A 14,721-nucleotide genomic window follows, 5' to 3' on the forward strand; every position below is an offset into this window, starting at 1 on the left:
ACATGGTTATCATTGATCTTAAAGATTGTTTTTTTTACAATTCCTTTAGCTGTGGCAGATAGGGAAAAGTTTGCTTTTACTCCACCCTCCTTAAATTTATAAGCTCCTTCAGAAGGATTCCAACAGAAAGTACTTCCTCAAGAAATGTTAAACAGCCCTACAATTTGTCAAAATGATGTGTGTAGGGTTCTCTTGTCCCCTCCTGGTGTGAGTCAGGAGCTGTCTGCCCTCTCACTGTCTCTCTAAATAACAGCCTCCCCTTAGCTCTCCTACCTTGACTGTTTGCTAAGTTCATTTATCAGCCCCGCAAACAAGATCCCCGGCATCATCTTTGGGGGCTCGTCCGGGATAACTTTGGAGGTGAGTATCGGCATCTAAGCCTGCCTTTTCTTTCACTGTCCTTATAGACGGAAACTGTCTATGGCACACAGGATCGGGCGCTCGTCAGCCACTTAAATAGGACTAGCCTGGCTGCCGATCTCAAAGTCTCAAGTGACAGGTTCCCCTGTGTCTCCCTCAGTGGATCCCCCGTCTCCCTTGGGAGCCGGGAATGTCAGCTGAGTGGAGGCCAGGATTCTCTTTCAGAGGCATCTCCTTGGCTGCGAGGGACTGAGGAAAGCCATGAGCCACTGCAAGAGTCTAGGCCCGCGTGTCTGGAATCAGACCCCGACAGCCTGACTGGGGATCCACGAGGAGCATCTCTCTTTCTGTCTCTCTGACTTCCAGCCTGCTTCTTGGGCCACCCTGGCCTCTTAGTGTGAGGCAGGGAGCGTTCCTAACTTCATCAGTTTCACAGAACCTGATGCCCACCACTGCAAGGTAAGAGATTGCTCTTATTCCTGACTAAATGCTGTACTCTTTATCTCATAAAATGTCTGAACATCCATTAGCCACTTAAAAGATGATTAGCATCAGCCACCAGTCTTAAGTCTCTGATTAGAGAGGCTTGGCCCCTGAGAGAAGTATACAATATTATAAAGTTATGCAGCTGCATTTATTTTAATGCAAGGAAAGAAAATAGTCAAAAGTCTTGTGAACTACTACAATAAGGGACTAGTTTTCTAAATTTTTTTTGGTGAAAATCTATTCTATTTATTGAGTTCATTACCTTCAAAAATTGGGAGGTTTTTGAACTAGACTCCCTGAAACAGAAGAAATTTACCTTCTGCAATACAGCCTGGCTTTAAATGACTGGTGCTAGAATTGTACTTACATTTCATTTCCAGCCCCCTGGACACACACAGTCCCTATCAGTTCAGAGCCTTCATCGGCCCTGTTAGTCTGGGGCCATCTAAACCTTAACCCAGTTATGTAAACTGCTCACCTTTAGAGTGTATTCTTGAAAACTGAGATACTTTTAGTCAAATAAGCTAAAAGGAGAGAAGGCAATTGGATATCAGTAACTCAAATCTTTGTATCACTTTATCTGTCTGTGTTTATATTCTTTTACAAAAAGCATTGCTAACTGTAGTCATTATATCTCAATCTGTATGTTTGTGTGTATGTGTGTAAATGAAAAAATATTTTTCTACCTCTGGATGGTATTAATAAAAATTGATTTAAAGACAAGCGCTTGTAAAAATTGGGCATTCTAAAACTTCCAGAAAATTCTAATAAAAGATACTAAGCATTAATGCTAATTTGTTAAACTGAAATGGACATGTCCTTATGGTTATCAGCTGCCTAAGTTTACCTAAAGTCATTGAAATTGATGTTATCTGTTAAACCAGTCAAGAAAAAATGATTAAAGAGGGGCGTGACTTTGTCTATTGTTTGGTAAAAGTTCTGTCAGCATAGTTGTTAGGAATAAGTAAACTAAATAAGTGTAGCAAATAAACATCATAATAATAGTGTGTTAATGTATTACAGTGTGTTACAGTGTATATACCTACAACAAACAGCCTGAGAATCTTTGTAGTAACCTAAAACCTTAAAGTTTTGCTAAGTTAAGTAGACATCTTTTTTGCTTAGAGATTATGCTGTAAAGCACATGGTTTCAGGTTCATAAATTTGTTAATCTAAAGAATGCTAGTGCAATGGTTTACAATAGTCCACTTCTCAGTGTTCACTGAAAATTAAAGTTCCTAATGGTTTTAAGGTCTAATTAAAGCTACTTAAAGAAGAAAACATCTCTACTTGCTAAAAAAAGATGTGTTTTAATAAGAGAAAGTATAAAGAATGGAAATTCATTTTGTTGAGGGTAAAAGAAGATAATTGTTCTAAAATACAGCTATTTATTTAAAGAGGGAGAACACTGAATGTAAAAGGAAAGCTGGAGAAAGCTTGTGGAAAAATTGATACAGTCATGCTATGTGAAATTAAAGCAAATGAGTCTCGATATCAACTACGCAGCAAAATTAGAATTTTGTTTTCAGTTAAGAAGACAAAGTTTTCTTAAACTCTTAGTCTGCTCTTAATGTTGAAAGATTGCAAAAGGTTTTCTAATTGTTTTATCAAAATAGTTTCTCATGCTTAAAGTCTCAATGAATTGTCTGAGTATTTAAGAAAATGAGATCTCAATATTAAAGGACTAAAAGTTAAACTTTGCTAACAACTGTGTAAACTTCTGTATCTGCCTTTGAAGTATTTTGTTGTCATTCTAGTTAAATGGATAGGTATTGCTTCATGGCAACCTATAATCTTATTTAAGCAAATGCCAAAGAAACTTTCTCCTGACAACTTTCCAAAATCAAATTCAAAAAGGTGCTTTTACCTATAGCTAACTCTGATATTTTCCAGAGGGCCCCTGGAACATGTCAGAGGAACTTTTTCTCCTCATCGGGGAAACTATTTAGCTAATTTGGCTTACTTATCTGATATATATTTACCTGGAAAGCACTGTCAAAGGGAATGATGCTAAACTTTGTTACTGAATGTTCTATGTTGCAGAAATATCCAAATTTTCTTATGTCAGCTGTCTTACAGTAAGCTCTCATCAGATCTTTCACCCTTGTTATTTGTAAGTCTTTTGTCCTTTATAGTCACTGTTTTATTACTCCTAAACTAGTAAAGAACTGGATTTCAGCAGAACAAGTATTGGTTACATAAGATTAAGTAAACTAGGGAAATGATTTTGTGGCTTTTTGTTTCAAATGTTGCTGATAAAGTGTTTTAAGCTTTTTCTCTTAAGCTGCCTGACAACGGTTAGTAAATGACAATATCTTTATAAGCAGAATTGAAACATTTATCTTTCTCTCTACCTGAGCCCTCCAGAATTTAAAAGCTTTCAGCATTTTTGTATTTTATGACAGTATGTTTATTTGCATAAGCTCAGTAAAAATCTGCTTTCCTTATAACAGGACCAATTAAAAACACTGGTTATGTTACCAAGGCTTTGACTCGAATGTCATACCTGAGAGACACGTGTGTAAACTCAGATACGAACAGCTTTAAGGAACTAAAGTTGACTTTATAAAGCCAACAAAGCCCCGTGGAAGAACTGGCCTGGTACCTTGCTTACAGGGTTCCCAGCAGCCTTACCAGGTGAGTAAGGAAGGTCACTTCCTGGCAAGTGCAGGAACTTCAAAGTGTTTCAGGGACCTCAAGAAAAGAGGAATTCAACCTAATATACAGGTACTGCAGGCAAAACCTGATGTCAAATATGGCTTGGCTTTCTGGCCTCGAGAGGCCTTTAAAGGTCCAATCTGAAATTCCTTATAAAAAGTTCCAGCAAAGCACATTTAAAAGATACTATGTAATCAATTGCTCTTCTTGCTGCACTTATGCAAATAGTCAAGCCAAGTGTTAATTACTTTCTTAATCTAGTTACTTCTAATAAAAATGAGGATGATTTTAGAGAAAAGTATTGTTTCAATAATGCAGCCTTATCTATACTAAATCCTAATACTAGTCATTGGGATGTAGACTAGATCCAGAATTCTAGTTTCCCCAAAATATTTAGCTATGATTCTCCAGATGTTTTAGTTTTCTCCCATCATTTCAATTAAACTTTTACTGTTTCTAGTCCTCATATTCAGCCATACATTCTAAATCTTATCAAGTTGCTCCAAAAAGGAAAATCCAACTCCAGATGTTGCTACTTAACCTAATAACACGATTTGTCCTATCTTGCCTAGAAGCCATAAAACTGCAAATAGTAATAGAAATGGAACCCGGAAGAGAAATGCTAATCTTCCGAGGCCCTCTCAACTGACCACTGATGGAGAACTAACTGCATCCTTTATGTGCCCCTTCTCAGCATGAAGCAGCCAGAAAGGTCATTGCCCCTTTTCCCTAGCAGAAGCTAGTGTCTCTATCTGTAGAGCAAGGAATGAGACAGGGACCTTGAGCTTAGAGAGAATAGGGTGAGGGCCTCTGGAAAAAGCAAGGCAGGATATTTGCAGTCAGAGCAATGTAACTATATTCAAGGAAACCCCCTACCAAAATTCTGTGTTAAACATTAAGCTCTAGAGTCATTCTTCAGTGAGATCAGTTAAAGCTCAAAAGGCCAGGAGCAACTTGACCTGGAATGTTTGAGTGTTCCGCAAATAAAGAAGGGTATCTCAGCATAACCCGTGACTTCACTGTAAACAGCCCTAGCAAACAGACAACCACCCAGCCCACCTTAGGGGCAGGGCAGGTGGTACAAGTCCACACCCTAAGCCCTCTCTTCACATTATCAAAGCATATGTGGCATGGGATGCATCCTTCCTGCTCTAATAGATTATCCCAGAAATAGTCATGAAAGATTTCTCCGAGCTCTGCCATCTGATTGTGATGACAACTTCAAGCTTTTAGATCCCACCTCTGTTGCAGTTGCAGCTGCATTCATCCTACCAGTTCCTGGACTTGTTGGTGGAATGCAAAAAGAGATATCTAAGCTAGCCTGTGTATACAATAAGACAAGGAATTTGACTGCTTCTGTATTATCTGAGCTCAATCAAGAGCTAGGAGAAGTGTGAGTTGCAGAGCTTCAGAATCGTGCTACTCTAGACTGCTGTTAAAAGACCTTACGGGATGTGAACAGATTCCAGGAATGTGTTGTTTTTATTTGTCTGATTTTTCTCAAACTATCCAAAATCAATTAGATAATATTCATCATGTTATTAATAAGTTTTCACAAATGCCTGGATTATTGAATTGGTTCTCTTGGTTTCATTGGATATGGCCAATACTTGTAGGTTTACTTCTATTATGTATTTGTCTTCCTGTTCTGGTGATGTGGGTATGTCATCTGATCACAAGCTTATTGAAGCCAATACATGTTTATGCAACTTTTCAAGAAGTAATGTCTAAGAAGTGATTGTTCACTGTCTACATTACCCCCCATGAAAGTCCGTGCAGTGAATCAGTGTATTTTGTGATTTTTATGATTATGGCTGGACATAAGAGTATGAGAAAAAGCATCAACCTACTTCAAATGCCTCTTTTTGTTGCATGTTATCTCCCTGTATGGCCCCAGAGGATGGCTGGTTAGCCAGAGATGGGTAAGATTCCTCATGGGAGGAAGAACCTAAGGCAGGCACAGTCGCAGGGGGCCAACAGGCGAGGAGAAGGAGGCCAACTGAGGTGAGGCTTAGAACCTCATCCCCCCATTTATGTGAGGCATTTCCTGCTGCCCTTGCCCAGCTCAGGTCAAAACTCCATCTATAGGCATAGACCTGATCACCTGCAATTACCTTCTATCGGCACTAAATCTATTTTCTGTCTTTATTTAAGAAGGAGACTTTTATTTCATATTGCAGAATTTGGAGAAGTAAACTATGTTAAAAGCCTTCTGTTAGAAACTATCTGCTTGCTATATTCTTTATTGTATCTACTACTTAAAAGAAAAGGGGGAAATGTGGGATTAATGGGATTAATACATAAATCAAGCAATACAGAAATCAAATGTATAAATGCATATGACCTGATTGTTTCTCCTACAACTCCTGATGCATGATCAATAACAAAATGAGTGAAAACAAAACAGTTCCTACAACCCATGACCGCCCTCACATAGTTTCAGTGTCCTTGAGGAGCATCACGCCCTAGGACTGGACTCAAGGTCAGATAATGATTGTGTGTTGATCATGTCTTGAACCACCTACTCGAAATTCTTTGGCTGTTTGGATTCATTTGCTCAATAAATATGAGGAGTGCCTTTTTGGCATTACTCTTACACTGTTACACATTGAGTCCCCTGGCTGGTCCTTTCAGGTCTTTGATATCTCATTGAGTCTCCTCCCTTATCTGTGGGTCAGAGGCAGGGAGGGACTGACAGCAATGCATTTATTTTAGGAGACTTCAACACACCATTCACTCTAAAGGACAGATCCACGAGACAGAAAATAAGTAAGGACACAGAGGCACTGAACAACACTCTAGAACAAATAAACCTAACAGGCATCTACAGAACTCCACACCCAAAAGAAGCAGGATACACATTCTTCTCAAGTGCACATGGAACATTTTCCAGAATAGACCACATCCTAGACCACAAAAAGAGCCTCAGTAAATTAAGAAAGATAGAAATTCTACCAACCAACTTCTCAGATCACAAAGGTATAAAACTAGAAATAAATTTTACAAAGAAAACAAAAGGCTCACAAAGACATGGAGGCTTAACAACTTGCCCCTAAATAATCAATGGATCAATTACCAAATTAAAGCAGAGATCAAACAATATATGGAAACAAATAACAACAACAGCACAATGCTGCAACTTCTGTGGGATGCAGTGAAGGCAGTTCTAAGAGGGAAGTATATAGCAATCCAGGCCTATTTAAAGAAGGAAGAACAATCTCAAGTGAATAATCTAAATTCACAATTATTGAAACTGGAAAAAGATGAACAAATGAGGCCCAAAGTCAGCAGAAGGAGGGAAATAATAAAGATCAGAGAAGAAATCAATAAAATTGAGAAGAGTAAAACAATAGAAAAAATTAATGAAACCAAGAGCTGGTTCATTGAGAAAATAAACAAAATAGATAAACCCCTATAGCCAGACATATTAAGAGAAAAAGAGGAACTACACACAAAAATAGAATCAGAAATGAGAAAGGAAAAATCATGACAGACACCACAGAAATACAAAGAATTATTACAGAATACTATGAAAATCTATATGCTAACAAGCTGGATTACCTAGAAGAAATGGACAACTTTCTAGAAAAATACAACCTTCCTAGACTGACCAAAAAAGAAATAGAAAATACAAACAGACCAATTACCAGAAATGAAATTGAAGTGATAATCAAAAACAAAACCCAAGAACAAAAATCCCTTGTCCAGATGGATTCACCACTGAATTTTATCAGACACTTAGAGAAGAAATAATACCCATTCTCCTTAAAGTTTTCCAAAAAATAGAAGAGGAGAGAATACTTCCAAACTCATTCTATGAGGCCAGCATCACTCTAATACCCAAAGAAGGCAAAGTCACCACAAAAAAAGAAAACTACAGACCAATATCCCTGATGAAAATAAATGCAAAAATACTCAACAAAATATTAGCAAACTGAATTCAAAAATACATCAAAAGGATCATACACCATGATCAAATGGGATTCATATCAGGGATGCAAGGATGGTACAATACTTAAAAATCCATCAACATCATACACCACATCAAAAAAGGAAGGACAAAAAAACACATGATCATCTCCACAGATGCTGAAAAAGCATATGACAAAATTCAACATCCATTCATGATAAAAACTCTCAACAAAATGGGTATAGAGGGCAAGTACCTCAACATAATAAAGGCCATATATGACAAACCCACAGCCAACATCATACTTAAGAGCGAGAAGCTGAAAGCTTTTCCCCTAAGATCAGGAATAAGACAAAGATGCCCACTCTCCCCACTTTTATTCAACATAGTACTGGAGGTCCTAGCCATGGCCATCAGGCAACACAAAGAAATAAAAGGCATCCAGATTGGTAAGGAAGAAGCTAAACAGTCACTGTTTGCAGATGACATGATACTGTACATAAAAAAACCCCTAAAGAATCCACTCCAAAACTACTAGAACTAATATCTGAATTCAGCAAAGTAGCCAGATACAAAATCAGTACACAGAAATCTGTTGCATTCCTATATACTAATGATGAACTAGCAGAAAGAGAAATCAAGAAAATGCCATTCATAATTGCATCAAAAAGAATAAAATACCTAGGAATAAACCTAACCAAGGAAGTGAAAGACCTATACCCTGAAAACTATAAGACACTTTTAAGAGAAATTAAAGAGGACACTAATAAATGAAAATTCATCCAATGCTCTTGGGTAGGAAGAATTAAATTGTCAAAATAGCCATCCTGCCTAAAGCAATCTACAGATTAAATGCAAACCCTATCAAAATACTGACAGCATTCTTCCACAAACTGGAACAAATAGTTCAAAAATTCATATGGAACCATGAAAGACCCCAAATAGCCAAAGCAATCCTGAGAAGGAAGAATAAAGTAGGGAGGATCTCGCTTCCCAACTTCAAGCTCTACTACAAAGCCACAGTAATCAAGACAATTTGGTACTGGCACAAGAACAACCCATAGACCAGTGGAACAGAATAGAGAGTCCAGATACTAACCCAAGCATATATGGTCAATTAATATAAGATAAGGGAGCCATGAATATACAATGGGGAAATGACAGCCTCTTCAACAGTTGGTATTGGCAAAACTGGACAGGTACATGTAAGAGAATGAAACTGGATTATTGTCTAACCCCATATACAAAAGTAAACTCAAAATGGATCAAAGACCTGAATGTAAGTCATGAAACCATAAAACTCTTAGAAAAAAACATAGGCAAAAATCTCTTAGACATAAACATGAGTGACCTGTTCTTGAACATACCTCCCCAGGCAAGGGAAACAAAAGCAAAAATGAACAAGTGGGACTATATCAAACTAAAAAGCTTCTGTACAGCAAAGGATACCATCAGTAGAACAAAAAGACATCCTACAATATGGGAGAGTATATTCATAAATGACATACGTGATAAGGGGTTGACATTCAAAATAAATAAAGAGCTCACACACCTCAACAAATAAAAAGCAAATAATCCAATTAAAAAATGGGCAGAGGATCTGAACAGACACTTCTCCAAAGAAGAAATTCAGATGGCCAACAGATGTATGAAAAGATGCTCCACATCACTAATCATCAGAGAAATGCAAATTTAAACCACAATGAGATCTCACCTCACACCAGTTAGGATGGCCACCATCCAAAAGACAAACAACAACAAATGTTGGTGAGAATGTGGAGAAAGGGTAACCCTCCTACATTGCTGGTGGGAATGTAAATTAGTTCAACCATTGTGGAAAGCAGTATGGAGGTTCCTCAAAAAACTCAAAATAGAAATACCATTTGACCTAGGAATGGATAAAGAAGATGTGGTACATATACACAATGGATTATTCAGCCTTAAGAAGAAAAATGCTACCATTTGCAACAACATAGATGGAGGTAGAGGGTATTATGCTCAGTGAAATAAGCCAGGTGGAGAAAGAGAATTATCAAATGATTTCACTCATCTGTGGAGTATAAGAACAAAGAAAAAACTGAAGGAACAAAACAGCAGCAGACTCACAGAACCCAAGAATGGACTAACAGTTACTCCAAAGGGAAAGGGACTGGGAGGATGGGTAGGAAGGGAGGGATAAGGGGGAAAAGGGAATATCACGATTAGCACACATAATTTGGCGGGGGGTGGCAGGGGAAGGCAGTATAGCAGAGAAGACTAGTGATTCTACAGCATCTTACTACACTGATAGACAGTGACTGTAATGGGGTATGTGGTGGGGACTTAATAATGGGGGAGTCTAGTAACCATAATGTTGCTCATGTAATTGTGCATTAATGATACCAAAAAGAAAAAAAAGATTCTAAAAAAAAGGAAACCACTGAAATGTTTTGAGCAGAGGAGAGACATGACCTTCTCAAATGACATAAAAGCCACTCTCTTTCTTTGTGTACAATGGAATATAAGGGGACAAGAGGGAAATAAGTTAAAAGGCATCTCAGTGGCTCCATGGAGAGATGAGAATTACTTGCATAAGGAGACCACTCAATGGGATTAAAGCTATGTTTTATGGTAAAACCAACAGGCATTATTGGTGGATTGGATATGAGAAATTAAGTAAAGGGAGAAATGAGGGATGATTCAAAGGATTTTTGCCTCGAGCAATGGTATAATTAATTGAGATGGAAATAGCTGGAATGAGGGCAGAATTCAAGTCAGGAAAGAGTATTCAAAAGCCTGAGTTGGTTAGACTAAGTTTGACATGATTACTAGACAACCAACCAGATCAAAAAGGCAGCTGGAGTCTGGAGTCCAGATGTTCTAGGGTTCCAGCTGCCTACTGCTACGTAACAAACCACTCCCAAAACTGATAGTGGTATAACTAGATTTTTCTTTACACTCATAGATTCTGTGACTCAAGGGCAAAAATGGCTTGTCTCTGTTCCATGATATCTGAGACCTCAGCTGGGAAGACTCAAACAGCTGGGCATAGCTTGAATGATTCCGGGCTGGAGTCATGCCCAGGCTTTAGTCATAAATCTGGCACCAAGCCTGGCGGACTGGATGGCTGGGCTCAGCTGGTCCTGCCAATGGGGGCACCCACACATGGTCCTCCCATGTGACATGGGCTTCCTTTCAGCCTGTTTGCCTCAAAGTAGTTGAGCTTGTACATGGTGATCCAGGGTACCCAGAGCAGGTATTCTGGAAACTTTCTTCCTTTAAAGTGGCTGCTGTATAGCCTTTTGTGACCTAGGGTCAGCAGGCACATACAGTCACTTCCATGGTGTTGTATCTGTTGGTCATCCACTGGTCAAAGCTGTCACACACACACCCAGATTCAAAAAGAGGGGACATAGGTCCCGCCCTTCAGTAGGAGAAGTGTCAAAAAATCTATGGCCATACCTACAATCTGCAGACCCCTGCTCAATGGTGGAGACCTAGAAAAAGAGCATGGAAGGACAGCTTATTATAAAGTGAATTTTAGAAACCAATTTCATGAGAGAGAGATGAAGAGAAAACTCAGACCACAGGACCGTATGAAGGAAATAGAGAAAAAATGTACATGTTCTACTAGCAAATGCCTCAGTGCCACAGTATATATATGAAGGAAATAGAGAAAAAATGTACATGTTCTACTAGCAAATGCCTCAGTGCCACAGTATATATTGGAGCTTGAAATAAAACTAAACCCTTTAGTTACACAGACAGCTGGTGTATGCAATGGGCCAGACTCAGAAGACACAGTCCAGTAACAGCATGGTTTTTCCTCTGCCACTCCAGAAATTTGTCGGTGTGTCATCTGCACACCATGGTGGTACCTTGGGCAAATCTCAAAACGTTACCAATATTTTGACTGTAAGAATAGTTTTACTTGCAGGTATTCAAAAACCAAGAACAGAATGTGGAATATATACTATTTTGGAAACTCAGAAAGTTTCACACAAAAATCCAGCAGTCTGGCTTCTTTAAAAAACTCAAAGATCTGGTGACATTGGACCTGAGGTGCCACAAATGGCAGGAGGTGAGTGGTGACGGCCCCTTTGGGACCCTTTGGTTCACAGCCCAGCTCGCCCTGTTTTGAGAAAGGCACCAGCTCCTCCTGCTTGGTCTCTTGGCTCTGGGAGCAGCCCCAGGGGACAGGCGTGTGGTCTCTCCTGCCGTCTCCGGCTTGGCATTCCTTCTTCTCATTGGCTCTTGTTTAAAGTTCTGTCTTTGCTGTTGATCCCTTTTGTCAAAGCTGGCAACCAAATGCCGGCGTTCACTCAGGAGGCGTGGCTGTAGGCTCCTCAGACAACGTCCAGAGACATGGGTGAGGCCCGTTCCATCTGACATCTGACAACGAATGCCCCACCCAGACGCTTGTCCACCACCGTATACAGACTGTGCCCTGCATGAAGGCAGGTCCTTACATGGCTTTTGCCTACCTACTCCCTACGGCACACACCTGCCACCCTGTGGGCCCCTCTGTGGCTGCCACAAGCAAGAAGGAGGGCTGTTTCCCTGCTGCTCTCTCTTCTCAGCCTGTTCTCGCAGGCAGCTTAGCCAGCACTATTAGGCATGTCCACTGGGAGCAGAACCTGTCCCTTCACACAGACTAGTAAATTCTTAAGAACAAATTCTTCAGCATACACATCAGGTTCCCCCAAGAGCCCTTCCTTACTTGCCTCTGAGGGCAACATAGGGGGAACATACAAGTTTCTGCGGCTCAGATGCATCCAGCCAGGAATGTTACCAGCCGCCCGCCTCCCCCAGACAGCCCCATCTGCCCGCCAGGCTCTCCTGGAGGTCCCTTACTTGACTCTGGGAACAGAGGTCTGCCTCCCCTCTCCACAGCCCTTTTTTTTTTTATTAAGGTATCATTGATATACACTCTTACGAAGGTTTCACATGAAAAACATTGTGGTTACCACATCCACCCATATTATCAAGTCCCCCCCATACTCCATTGTAGTCACTGTCCATTAGTGTAGTAAGATGCCACAGAGTCACTACTTGTCTTCTCTGTGCAACACTGTCTTCCCCGTGACCCCCCCAACACGTCATGTGTACTAATCATAATACCCATCAATCCCCTTCTCCCTCCCTCCCCACCCACTCAGCCCCACCACTGCCCTTTGGTCACTACTAGTCCCTTCTTGGAGTCTGTGAATCTGCTGCTGTTTTGTTCCGTCAGTTTTGCTTCATTGCTACACTCCACAAATGAGGGAAATTATTTGGTACTTGTCTTTCTCCGCCTGGCTTATTTCACTGAGCATAATACCCTCTAGCTCCATCCATGTTGTTGCTAATGGTAGGATCTGTTTTTTTCTTATAGCTGAGTAATATTCCATTGTGTATATGTACCACCTCTTCTTTATCCATTCATCTACTGATGGACACTTAGTTTGCTTCCATATCTTGCCTATTGTAAATAGTGCTGCGATAAACATAGGGGTGCATATGTCTTTTTGAATCTGAGAACATGCTTTCTTTGAGTAAATTCCTAGAAGTGGAATTCCTGGGTCAAATGGTATCTCTATTTTGAGTTTTTTGAGGAACCTCCATACTGCTTTCCACAATGGTTGAATTAATTTACATTCCCACCAGCAGTGTAGGAATGTTCCCCTTTCTCCACAACCTCGCCAACATTTGATATTCCTAATCTTTTCTATGTTGGCCATCCTAACTGGTGTGAGGTGATATCTCATTGTGGTTTTAATTTGCATTTCCCTGATAATTATTGATGTGGAGCATCTTTTCATGTGCCTGTTGGCTATTTGAATTTCTGCTTTGGAAAGTGTCTGTTCAAATCCTCTGCCCATTTTTTAATAGGGTTATTTGCTTTTTGGGTGTTGAGGCATGTGAGTTCCTTATATATTTTGGATGTTAACCCCTTGTCAGATATGTCATTTACAAATATATTGTCCCATACTGTAGGATGCCTTTTTGTTCTGCTGATGATGTCCTTTGCTATACAGAAACTTTTTAGTTTTATGTAATCCCATTTGTCCATTTTTCCTTTTGTTTCCCTTGCTCGAGGAGATGCGTTCAGGAAAAAGTTGCTTATGTTCATATTCAAGAGATTTTAGCCTGTTTTCTTCCAAGAGTTTTATGGTTTCATGACTTACATTGAGGCCTTTGATTCATTTCAAGTTTACTTTTGTGTATGGAGTTACACAATAATCCAATTTCATTCTCTTATATGTAACTGTCCAGTTTTGCCAACACCAGTTGTTGAAGAGGTTGTTATTTCCCCACTGTATATCCATGACTCTTTTATTGTATATTAATTGACCATATATGCTTGAGTTTATATCTGGGCTCTTTATTCTGTTCCATTGATCTATGGGTATGTTCTTTAACCAGTACCAAATTGTCTTGATCACTGTGACTTTGTAGTACAGCTTAAAGTTGGGGGGCATAATCCCCCCATTTTATTCTTCCTTCTCAGGATTGCTTTTGCTTTGGCTATTCAGGGTCTTTTGTAGTTCCATATGAATTTTAGAACTATTTGCTCTAGTTCATTGAAGAAAGTCATTGGTATTTTGATAGGGATTGCATTGCATCTGTAGATTGCTTTAGGCAGGATGGCCATTTTGACAATATTAATTCTTCCTATCTATGAGCACAGGATGTATTTCCATTTATTGGTGTCTTCTTTAATTTCTCTCATGAGTGTCTTGTAGTTTTCAGGGTATAAGTCTTTCACCTTCTTGGTTAGGTTTATTCTAGGTATTTTATTCTTTTTGAAGCAATTGTGAATGGCATTGTTTTCCTGATTTCTCTTTCTGCTAGTTCACATTAGTATATAGGAATGCAACATATTTCTGTGATTGATTTCAGATCCTGCAACTTTGCTTAATTCAGTTATTAGCTCTAGTAGTTTTGGGGTAAATTCTTTCGGGTTCTTTATGTACAATATTGTGTCATCTGCAAACAGTGACAGTGACAGTTTAACTTCTTCCTTATCAATCTGGATGTGTTTTACTTCTTTGTGTTGTATGATTGCTGCAGCTAATACTTCTAAAACTATGCTGAATAAAAGTGGGGAGAGTGAGCATCCTTGTCTTTTTCCCAATCTTAGGAGAAAACCTTTCAGCTTCTCGCTGTTAAATATGATGTTGGCTGTGGGTTTGTCATATATGGCCTTTATTATGTTGAGGTGCTTGCCCTCTATACCCATTTTGTTTAGAGTTTTTATCATTAATGGATGCTGAATTTTGTCATATGCTTTTTCAGCATCTATGGAGATGATCATGTGTTTTTTTGTCCTTTTTTTGATGTGGTGT

Source organism: Manis javanica, chromosome 3 (assembly GCF_040802235.1).
Source record: "Manis javanica isolate MJ-LG chromosome 3, MJ_LKY, whole genome shotgun sequence".
NCBI classification, from domain to species: Eukaryota; Metazoa; Chordata; class Mammalia; order Pholidota; family Manidae; genus Manis; species Manis javanica.